Consider the following 11,869-nt stretch of genomic DNA (forward strand, 5'->3'; position numbering starts at 1 on the left):
TCTTATTTATATGGCCATCACAGATAAGCAGGCTCCTAAGGAGACATCTCCTAATGCAAAGAAACTGTTAATAAATAACATTTCCATATCTGAATGTGATAGCTGTGTCTCATACAATTCTTGTTCTTTCAGATTGTAATAGATGACACTCTATTTTGTTAACCTGTGATTTCAGAAAAAAAGCATAATGCTGCAAAAGGTCAGCTACTTGTTTGCCTTGCAGATGAACTTCTAAGTTATTTCACCCATTATTGCTCTTAATAAACTATTTAATATTTTGATGCTAAAGATTAGTGGCAACTTTCAGTTCGTTCTTTCGCTGATGAGTGAGAATTATGTGTAGGTTTCTCCTCCTGAAAAATTTTTGCTGGAACTGAGACACACAGAAAAATCATAAGAACTACCTGTATGTGTTTCTCCTTTAGCTAACTACTAACAAAAACAAAAAGAAAAGAAAAACAAAGGTCCTTTGTGTCTTATTTCTAGAGCCGTAGAACAAGCTATGCAATTCTAAAACTGCCTCCTAGATTTTTAGTGAGGAATTGTGAGGATCTCTAGGCACAAGCAATCTTTAACCAGGAGAGCTAAGTGCATGCTTGCACATGTGACCAAAGGCACTCTATATCACAGATTTGCGGCAGCTCTGAAGACTCTTCTCACTACACAACAAAAGAAATATTTCTAGAATCTTGAATTTCATTAATGTCTTTCCTACCAAAGGCTCTGCTATTATTATGTGTTGTTTGAATATAAGGAAAGAACAAATAAGATGTATAGGGATGGTCACTAACAAATATAAATATGAATTTCAAGAATAGGTGGTTGATTTTCTCACTTCTCAAAGGAATAAAATTTTAATTGATTCTAATCTTATTGTGTCTTCATATTGGTTCTATGTGTTCCAGCATTATTTACCCCATTTTGCATTTCTATATAGTATTTCTTCTCTTATATTTTATTACTACTTTAAATCCACTAGTAGGATGTAGAGTTTAAAATGGTATAACTTTATATTAAAAAGTGTTAAAACTATATCTGATGCTACATATTTCTCAATTAATAAGTTAATATTTTAAATTAATAATTAATATTTTTCTTGTCCTTTAGGGAAGAATAGCAGAGTACAGGAATTATTTCAACAGAAAAAAATGAAATGAAACAATATTTGCCAAGCTCCATTATAACTACTTTACAAATATTGACTCATTCAAATCTTAAAACATCTCTGTGAGATAGTCATTATTATTTTCCCCATTGGACAAATGGGAAATGAAGGCACTCAGAAGTTGAAGAACTTGATTGCTCAAGTTTATGTAAACAGTAAGTAATTCAAGAACAAACTGCGGCAAGCCCGCTCAGGGTCATATTCTAAGCCATGTTATCATACCTTACATGTCAAATGAGATTTAGCAACCTCTGGACTGGGTGATTTTCTAAACATCTGAACAAGTCATTCTAATGAGATTATCACTGTCTTTCTGGTTTTATCCTATAGATTCAAATTAATGTGAATAAAAGTCTCAGTAAGTTTTGTTTAATAAACTGGCAAGCTGTTTCCAAAATTCATATGAGAATGCAAAGGAAACAGAGTAGTAGTCAAAATGATGGAGTAAAGGATAAAGTTGAGGGACTGCAATACCTGAATCAAAGTTTTATAAAAAGCCACTGTAACCAAAACCTTGTGGCATTTGTGAGGATAGACATGTAGAAGAATGGAATAAAATAGAGAACATAAACAGATGTACATGTACACTGTTAACTTATTTTCACCAAATATTTGAGGAAATTTAATGTCTAAAAGGTAATCTCTTCAACAAATGCTGTTAAAGCAGCTGAGTATCTGTAGGGAAAAAAAAATTACCCTCTTCCTTACCTCAAACCATAGCAGCAATTAATTTGAAATTAATAATAAACCTAAAGGAAGAATTACAAAACACTTCTGAAAACAGAAAATCCTTGTGGCTTTGGAGTAAGTAAAGGTTGCTTAACCTGCATAGAATAAGCACTCATATGAAAAAATAAAATTAATAAATTTGAATATATTGAAATTAAAACATTCTGTTCTTTGTAAGATATAGTCAAGATAAAGGCAAGCCATATACTAGAATAAAATTTTATTTCTAAATTATTTTATACATTGAAATTAGTTAAAATACCTATTATTGATATTATTTATAAATTATATATGACAAAGAACTTGTATCCTGCATATTAAGTATATGTAAAGAAGCAAAGATATACAAATAAGTAATGAGAACACAACATCAAAAATAGAAAAATATATCTGTACAAGCTGCATAACAAAACAAAATATAAAATATCCATGCACATCTAAATATTTCTTAACACTATTATTCATTAGAATAATGCAAATTTAAACTATTATATACCTACAAAAACAGCTAACATTAAAAAGAATGACAATATTTACATTGACAAGGATGTGGACTGACTAGAAGTCTCAAGCATTACTGGTGGAACTGTAAAATGATACAACTACTTTGGAAAATAGTTTGACACATTCTTTTTATTTAAAAATATACTTGCCATTCCACCCATGGAGTCTATTCTGTGGCTTTTTATTTTAAAAAACTGAAAGCATGTCTACACAAATACTTTTTCATTGATTTTTCTTGTAGCTCTAATAAAACACCAGAACTCAGCGCAGCCCAAATGTCCATCAACAGATAAATGGGTAAATAACTTATAGTATAGCAAAAGGATGATACTGCTCATTAACCTAAAAAACAATATACTGATGCATGCAAAAATATCATTGAATCTCTAAAACATTATACTGAGTGAAATAAATTAACACATAAGAGTAAGACTTCTGTAGTTCTATTTATATCAAAGTATATGACATATCAAACTAATTTATAGTGACAGAAAGCAAATTCAGTGGTTGCCAGGGGAAAGAGTCAGGAAGAATTTATTGCATATATGGTGATACAAATATTTTATGTCTTGATTATTATTGAGACTACACGGTGGATTACAATTGTCAAAACTAGTTGAACTTTATACTTAAAAATAGGTGCACTTATTGTATGCATATTAGCTCTCAATAAAGTTTATTAAAACTGTAAAATGGAATACTATGAAGCCATAAAAAAAGGGTGAGTGCATGTCCTTTGTAGGGACATGGATGCAACTGGAAACCATCATTCTCAGTAAACTGTCACAAGAACAGAAAAACAAACATTGCATGTTCTCACTCAAAGGTGGAATTGAACAATGAGATCACTTGGACACAGGAAGGGGAACATCACATACCAGGACGTGTTATGGGGTGAGGGAAGTCAGGAGGGATAGCATTAGGAGATACGTCTAATGTAAATGACGAGTTGATGGGTGCAGCACACCAACATGGCACATGTATACATAAGTAACAATACTGCACGTTGTGCACATGTACCCTAGAACATAAAGTATAATTTAAAAAAAATGTAAAATGAAGGACTGTGGAAGCAGTAACTGGAATAAAATAAAGGAGCAAAAAGAGAGGAGCTCTCAATTTAAATTATCAAGTGGCTACATGTTGACTTAAAACACATCATTTATTTCAGTGTATGTAATCACATGCAGATTCACCCAATTCCCATACAGTTGGCACTTGCAGTGGGATAGCATGCTAGAAAACTACTGGAAGGACAATCTAATACTTTTTGTTTTATGTAATTCCCAATTCTGAGAAAGAACATAAGCAATTGCATATCTCTCTTCTATATATCCGTTAAGTAAAATATTGTGAAACAAAAACTCTGATAATTGTTTGCCTGGAAACAGGTATTGAATATCTATTCTCCTAAAGAACACTAATACTCCAAGCATTGTTTAATTATTATGAGGATACTTTTTATTTTTCAATTTTTCATACTTTTTATGCATTTGGTTATATCTAAACTGGGATAATAATTTGTCTAAATAAGCAAACTTCAGTCAAATAAATTTTCCAAAGCTAGGGACGACATGTTTCTTCATGTAGAAGAAAATTGAAGAGACTCAGAATCACAGAAAGAGAAAATAGAAGGTTAACTGTAACTTCATTTAAATTATCATGTTCACTTTGTAAGTATGAAAAACAGCACTCTGAGAAAGAAACCAAAAAGAGTATGTTTGATAAAATTGATTATTTTCCTAATGACATATATTGTTACCAGACCTTATCTCAGAATTCCAATCTTCTTATTCTCAATTCAGTACTCTTTTTCTAATACCTAGATACAGATTACTAGGAAAATAGTTTGGGATTATCTAGTGTAACTAGCAATTCAAATGTCTGATTGTATTTTCTATAATATTTACATGAAAGCCTTAATTTTAAACTTATTTGCATGTATTCCTGTGGCATAATTAATTCACTGAATATTCCCATTCATATTGTCCTTATGCTGGTAATATGGTTAACAACTTAAGTCCTTCATATTTCCCACTGGAGTATACGTAGTCTGTGAAGGATCTATTCATCTGGAATTTTTATAATTATCAATGTGATTTGCTTATACTTAGTAGAATAAGTTGAATGTGGTATAAATTTATAAACTAATGTAAAAAGAATAAAGAAGATACTTGGTACCTTCTCAGATTATACATTATTATATTTGATTATTATAATCATTATTTTTTAAGAAACGAAGAAGATTAGACCCTGGAAGCTTAAAAGACTTTCTCAACATTACTTATTTAGGAAACAACCAGTTTATTCTAGTGGAGTGTTTGTGTGAACTACACCGAGGACTTTCCACTTTACCTAAGCTGTTGTCAATTCTCTTACATATGTTCAGTCAATATGAATAAAAGGAACTATCTGCCTTGTATTTGCCATTATTATTTGTTGCTCATTCTTGGAAAAAATGAAAGTATTCTTATCAGTGAATTGAAAAAAGCATAATTTATTAGTGGAATAGACATGGAGATTGTAAAGCCTCTCTACTAAGCACAGAGAATAAAGTCTTCTCCACTTTCCATTATTACATATATAATTTATGCTTGAGAGATTTTGAATGAACGATAAAATTTGTAAGAAAAATGTCTATGACATTTGTAATAAGTTGTGCTTGCATCAACTGCGGTGTCTGTTTCATCTCAGTGATAAGCTAAGAAATGAAAGTTTTCTCATAGCATCTTTAAGTATTTCATTTTGAAAGAGAGCAGGTGCTTATATATTTCATAAGGGTGGAGTTGAATTGTTTTTTGCTATATAGTAGGAAAGACTCAACTTATTGTGGTGAAATTGATAATTCTAATGTCTTATATGATAACTGTTTGTAATATTGTTATCTAACAATATATTAAAATTTGCTTCTCTACCAGTGTAATTGTATTTTATGGAGTTTAAAAAACACTTTAATGATCGTTGCACACGCATGTGTGTGTGTATACATATATATATATATATATATATATATATATTCTATTAATTATTAAATTATCTCTTGTTGCAAAACTCTGAGGAAACAGAATGCCTTAAAAATGGCTGATAAATTCAAGTTTATACTTGGCCATTTTAAGGTTGTCAAATGCTAACTCCTCTAGAAAGCCTGATATTTCTCAGCTAAAGGTATATTTTTATTCATTTATGTTCCTAGTTACTATCCATGTAACATTGCTGCAATGACAATTCTCTCATTTTTTTTTTTTTGTATTTCCCTGTATCAGTCCCCTTGAATAGCCCCTGATACATGGACTCTTACATACTACTACTTTTGCTTGCTTGGGCCAATAGGATAGTATGCAATATGAGATAAATAGTGACGTAGAAAGTGCTTTAACACTGGTGCTTGCTCTGATGCTACTCTGGAAATCTTGACAACATGTAAATAAACAATTGCAGCCTAGCCTATGTGATTAGAGACCAGGTGTAGTGATGTCAATTTACTGCAGCCCTCCTAGGCAAGACAATCATTAATCAGCAGCTCCACCAGCTCACCAGATATATGAATAAACACAGTTGAGATTAGGCAAGGACATCATAAGCCAGTAGCCCCACCAGCTTAGAAGATATATGAACAAACACAGTTGAGATTAGGTGAACCAGATCAAGAGCAAAATGAACAACTAGCTGGGCCTGAGCCAGGCTGTCAACCTGGAGAAATGTAAACTAAATAATAGTTGGCTTTTCAAGTCCTTACATTTTGGAATGGTTTCTTATGTAACCAATACTATCAAACATACTACCTGTCTTCACTAACTGCACACAATTTTTATTAGGCAAGTATTTTATCTTGTTCTTTTTATAGTTCTAGCACCTAGAAGAGTGCTTGATACACCATAGTGTTTGGAAAATATTGGGTGAATAAATAGTGAGGAAAATAATAAGAAAATATTATTCTAGCTTCTTAAGATTCTCATCTGTCACAATGGAATCAATATTTATGTGCTTCACATGCCTTTTTAAAAAAATTCGAGATGGAGTCTTGCTCTGGAATGCAGTGGTGTGATCCTGGCTCACTGCACCATCCCGCTCCTTGTTTCAAGCGATTCTCCTGCTTCAGCCTCCTGAGTTGCTGGGACTACAGGCGTGCACCACCACACCTGGATAATTTTTGTATTTTGGGTAGAGATGGGGTTTCACCATGTTGGCTAGGCTGGTCTCGAGCTCCTAACCTCAAGTAATACTTTCACCTTGGCCCCCCATAGTGCTGAGATTACAGGCCTAAGCCACCATGCCCCACCTTCATATGTCTTATTGTCCTTAAATTCTTTTTTCTCAATTACATTCAGAAATCTTACCAGAGAAAATTATATGGCTTTTCACAAGTGGGATAGCCTCTGTGTTTGCTCAGATTCCTCCTCTGTGGAGGATGCAGCGGGAGTGGAGAATGTATTACAGATGTGAGGTTCTCTCTTACATTGAATAAGAATAAAAATACCTTGATCCAAGTACTGTATTAAGGATTACATGAAGTATGGGTGGGTGCATAGTTTTTTTAGTGTAACATATTGTTAAATGTGTGTACAATCACTGTATAAATATAAAGTATTTTAATCATTGATACTCTCTGAGAGATATTTACATTTTTGAAATTTTCCTGCATCTGTAAAAATGTATACTGCCAGTATTAACCTTCTGATTTTCTTTTCAGCTGAGTTTAGTTTCACATGCTATGGACACTGTCAAAGATTACATGGAACTGCACACATGGAGGCCAAGGTGTGCAGATCACCTGATGTCGGGAGTTCAAGACCAGTTCAAGGACACTAGAAAAGTATATTCTGTTTCTCTGGCCCTGAGTTATTCATGTTTCTTTGCAATGATCTATAACAACACTATGTTCCTGGTTTTATGAGTATAATTTTTTTAGAAAATGGCAGCTCTCTTGTTTGAATATGGCTAGTTTTCTATTTTATTTTAATTTAAGATATATGAAGTTCATTTTATCATAACCTTGTATATTCTGTTAACACTTCATACGTTTTTATAAAGTGATACTTATAAAAGAGAGGCTTGAATCAATTCAAATTTGAAGGATAGGAAACAACTCCTTACAATGAAAGATTACAGGCTATAGTCACTGAAAGAATCCTCAACTCTTCCAAGAAACTGAGATTTGTTGCAGTTGAGGCCGAGTGGAGTAAGAATGTAGGGAGGACACCTTTAACTACCCCACAGGTTAGAAAAATGTAGATTACCTTTCCACCAGAGGCTCTTTTTAGTGTGCCTCAAGATACTGTCTTCCTGTGCAATGACCAAAGACATATACAAGAATGCCCGTAATATTATTAACAATAGTCAAATAATTTGAAACCGTAGAATTATTCATTAACATTAGAATAGAAAGGCAATCGCATATCTATTAAATAAGATATTATGTAACAATAGAATTATATAAACTATAACTGCATACAACAAAGTAGATCTATCCCACAAATTGATCTTGGGAAGAAAATGGCAGCAGTGTAAAAATGCATATTATATGGTTTCATTTCTATTAAATTAAGCAAGAAAGACAAAAATAACTTTGATGTTAAATATCAAGATAACCATTGCCTTTGAGGAAGAAACAATGAGGAGTGATTAGAAGGCAAAACTAGAAGGAACTACAGGAATGTGAGCAACTTTCCATTTCTCATTGCATTTTAAATTCAATGATTTTTAATTTCTGCAAATTATGTATTTTTTGTTAAATTTTCTAGTCATTTTTCTATTTCAATGTTTCCTGTTTTAAAAGTATGTATCTTATCCCTTTTATTTTTAATTTTTTAAAAATATTTTGAACTCATGCTGTGATTAAACAGACAAAAGTCATTGGCATCATAGAGTTCACGTGCTAGTCAGCAAATAAAAACAAAATCAAAATAAGGAATTGTATAGTGATAAACACAATAAAATACAGAACAGAGCTAGAGGGATTGTATGCCTCTTGGGAGGGTGTTTGTACATTTAATAAGATGACCCCAAAAGACTATACTGACATGTCTGGGCAAAGACCAGAATTGATCAAGGAAATGAACTTACAGATATCTGAGCAAGACTGTCCAGGCAGATGAAACATCAACAGCAAAGCTGAGAACCAACGTGGAGTGTGACCATTTGAGGACCAGAAAGAAGCCACTGTGGCTAAACGAGAATGACAAGAGGTAAAATGTTAGATGGCGAAGTCAGAGTCATAATGGGTGGCCAGTACAGGTAAGGTATTGAAGACTTTGGGTTTTTCTTCGGATGATGTGGAAAATCACTTGAGAGTTTTAAAAGGCTGATATGATCTATCCATCACTAAAAAACATCACTCTTGCTGCCCTGCTGAGAATTGATTCAAGGATGAAAAAGGCAAGGACGGAAGCATGAAGTCCTGAGGACTATTACAATAATCCAGAAGAGAGGGGATGCTGAGTTAGACCTGGAAGATGGAAGGTGGATAGATACCGATTATCAAATTCTGGGTTTATTTTGAAGGCCAAACTGGAAATATTTGCCAAAAAATTGGATTTGGGGTGTGAAAGTAAAAGAAGAGTCAGGGATAAATCTATTTACTAATACCTGTTCAACTGGATTTGCTGTCATTAATGAAATAAGAGCCATATCAAAAAGATATGGCTGGGCATGGTGACTCATGCCTGTAATCCCAGTACTTTGGGAGGCCAAGGTGTGCAGATCACCTGATGTCGGGAGTTCAAGACCAGCCTGACCAACACGGAGAAACCCTCTCTCTACTAAAAATACAAAAAGTTAGATGGGCACAGTGGCTCATGCCTTAATCCCCCCTACTTGGGAGGCTGAGGTAGGAGAATCGCTTGAACTAGGGAGGTGGAGGCTGCTGTGAGCCAAGATGGCGCCATTGCACTCCAGCGTGGGCAACAAGAGTGAAATTCCGTCTCAAAAAAAAAAAAAAAAAAAAAAAAAAGGAAGTCCAGGGGGAGATACATAGGAGTTTCAAGGTGCAACTGATACACTCAATTCAAGGGACGGGTAGATGTGAAGCAGCTCACATAAGGCTCTGAGTAATAGAGTCACTGAGCTCAGGGAAAATTAGGCAGATAAAGTACTTCAATAAAGAATAATTGATAATCCAGCTTATATGTTCCAAATACATCCATCCTAGTTAATGTTCTGTGCCAGGTATTGCTTACAAATATTAAGATAAAATAGTCACCACTTGTTTGAGAATCCAGGACAACAATGTCCTCAAGGGAGAGGCATATTTTCATAAGAGCAAGATAGTAAAAGGAATTTTCTGAGAAAACATTGAGATATAGAACATTTGATAGTAATAGACCACAAATTACTAAAAAAAAAAAAAAAGGTTAGGGCCCAGAAGAAAGATAAGATTTAGTGATGTGTATGAGAGTCATGGGTTTTTCTTGATGACTGACCCAGCAGGGATAAAGGGACGGCTGAAATGAAGCCTTCAGCTTCTTCTTCACTCCTGCCAATACTGATGCAAAAGCTGGACGTTGGTGGTGGGAGACATATCAAAAGTGTATGTTTTCTATTGCCTCATCTCCCCTGTTTATGCTCATGTAGAATTGTTTCCCATATTTGCATTGCTTCCTTTACCTCGGAATTTCTAATACCTTTGTTGCTTTTTCTTTTGATCATCCTCTTCAACCTTGCTCAAATGTCTCTTCCTCTGGAAAAACTCCTCTCAATCCATCAGACTTGCTGCATCAGAGCTATTTTTTCTCTTTCCCAAGAGACTGTTATGTACTGGATATACTTTAAAAAAATGTATGCTTCATATTTACATTACCAATAGTGGGTATATAATAGTTTACTTTTTGAATGAAAGACAAATAATTTGTAGTAGTCTAAATTTAAAAGAACATACTCAAATTTTTAATGAGACCATTGCAAATGCATAGGAGTGAATGCCTCTGATTATGTATCTTTGCTATTAACAAGCTTAAATATTGGTACATAAAGGCTTTCTAAATAAGAATCAAGTATTTAAAAATATGTAAAAAAAAGTTTAAAATATCACAATGAAATGAGCGTTGCACAAGATATTAGTTTATATATAGATTTTACACTCCTTTTAGAATAAAAAGTAGAATAAATAATGGCTAATCTTAAAGCTTTAGGCAAGGTTAGCAGGGAAATCAGAAAAGATACAAAAAAAAAAAATTCTTACGTGTTTTCTATCATCAATGGCAAGAAAGAGAGACAGGAGTTGGGAGAAGGAGAGAATCACCTTCAAACTGAAAAATCAAATCATTAAATAAAGGAAATGTGAGCCCAAGACAAATACAGACACTTAAAAAACCACTGACTCTAATAAAATAAGGCCAAAACACGGCCAGGCGCAGTGGCTTATGTGTGTAATCCAGGACTTTGGGAGGCCGAGGTGGGTGGATCATGAAGTCAGGAGTTCAAGACCAACCTAGCCAACATGGTGAAGCCCCATCTCTATTAAAAATATAAAAACTAGCTCGATGTGGTAGCGTGTGCCTATAGTCCCAGTAGGGAGACTGAGGCAGGAGAATCACTTGAATCCGGGAGGCAGAGGTTGCAGTGAGTCAAGATTGTGTGCTACTGCCCTCCAGCTCAGGCAACAAAGACTCTGTCTTAAAACAACAACAACAACAACAACAACAACAACAACAACAATAATAATAATAATAATAATACAAAATAAAATAAGGCCAAAACACTTAGTCTAGACATTTGGTGTTCAAGGATATTAACATACTCTCCTTAAACATTTATATGTATATAGTGATTTACTATTATCCATATCCTGTATGTATTTCAAATACTATGCCATAGACCATACCGTTGTCCATATAATTGCCTGAGAAATGTATTCCTATTTCCATTCTACAGATGAAAACAGCAACTGTACCTGACTTATCTAAAGACCTGGATGAGTTAAGAAGTGGACTCAGGACTTAAAGACAGGTATTTTGAATTCAGACTTCTTTCTCCAGCAAAAGAGAACCTGCAAGTGTATGTTAAGAAACACTTTGGAGAAATAATAGCTCTTCGAGAAATAATAAAAAATGGGAGGGACACAAGTATACTTGAGTCAGTTTCCATACTAATGTTCAAAAAGACTAAATGGTATGTAATGAAATTAAGCAACTGAAACTGGGAAGTTTGATGTTAAATCCTTCTAAAACTCAAAAAGCACAGGTAAATACTTGCTTGGAGGTCATTAGAAAAGAATGTTCAAGCAAAATTTCCTAATGCTGGTGTAATATAAGTATAATATAACATAAACTCAATATTGTCTTTCATTTTTGTAATTTTATATACATTTTTTTTCTGCATGAGGCAGCGATATCACAGATTACATGACTGTTGGAAAACATTTAATCATTTTACTCAAAAAAACTTTGTGGCTAATACGAAACAGGTTAAACTTTCATTCCTAGGGTGTACTGAGTAATGAAACAAACACAATCTGTAGAAAGCACTCATAGAATA

At 33.6% G+C, this 11,869-nt stretch overlaps 1 long non-coding RNA gene across 1 annotated transcript in view; it reads left to right on the plus strand.

The window, feature by feature from the left end:
• LOC113219791 overlaps positions 1–11,667 on the plus strand; it is a 28,739-nt gene extending 17,072 nt beyond the window's left edge. Inside the window, exon 2 of the long non-coding RNA XR_003306805.1 lies at positions 11,267–11,667. This is a non-coding gene — a long non-coding RNA (uncharacterized LOC113219791). The remainder of the gene's footprint in view (positions 1–11,266) is intronic.
• The last annotated feature ends 202 nt before the right edge of the window (positions 11,668–11,869 follow it).

The sequence above is a fragment of the Piliocolobus tephrosceles genome, chromosome 3, assembly GCF_002776525.5.
Source record: "Piliocolobus tephrosceles isolate RC106 chromosome 3, ASM277652v3, whole genome shotgun sequence".
Lineage (NCBI taxonomy): Eukaryota > Metazoa > Chordata > Mammalia > Primates > Cercopithecidae > Piliocolobus > Piliocolobus tephrosceles.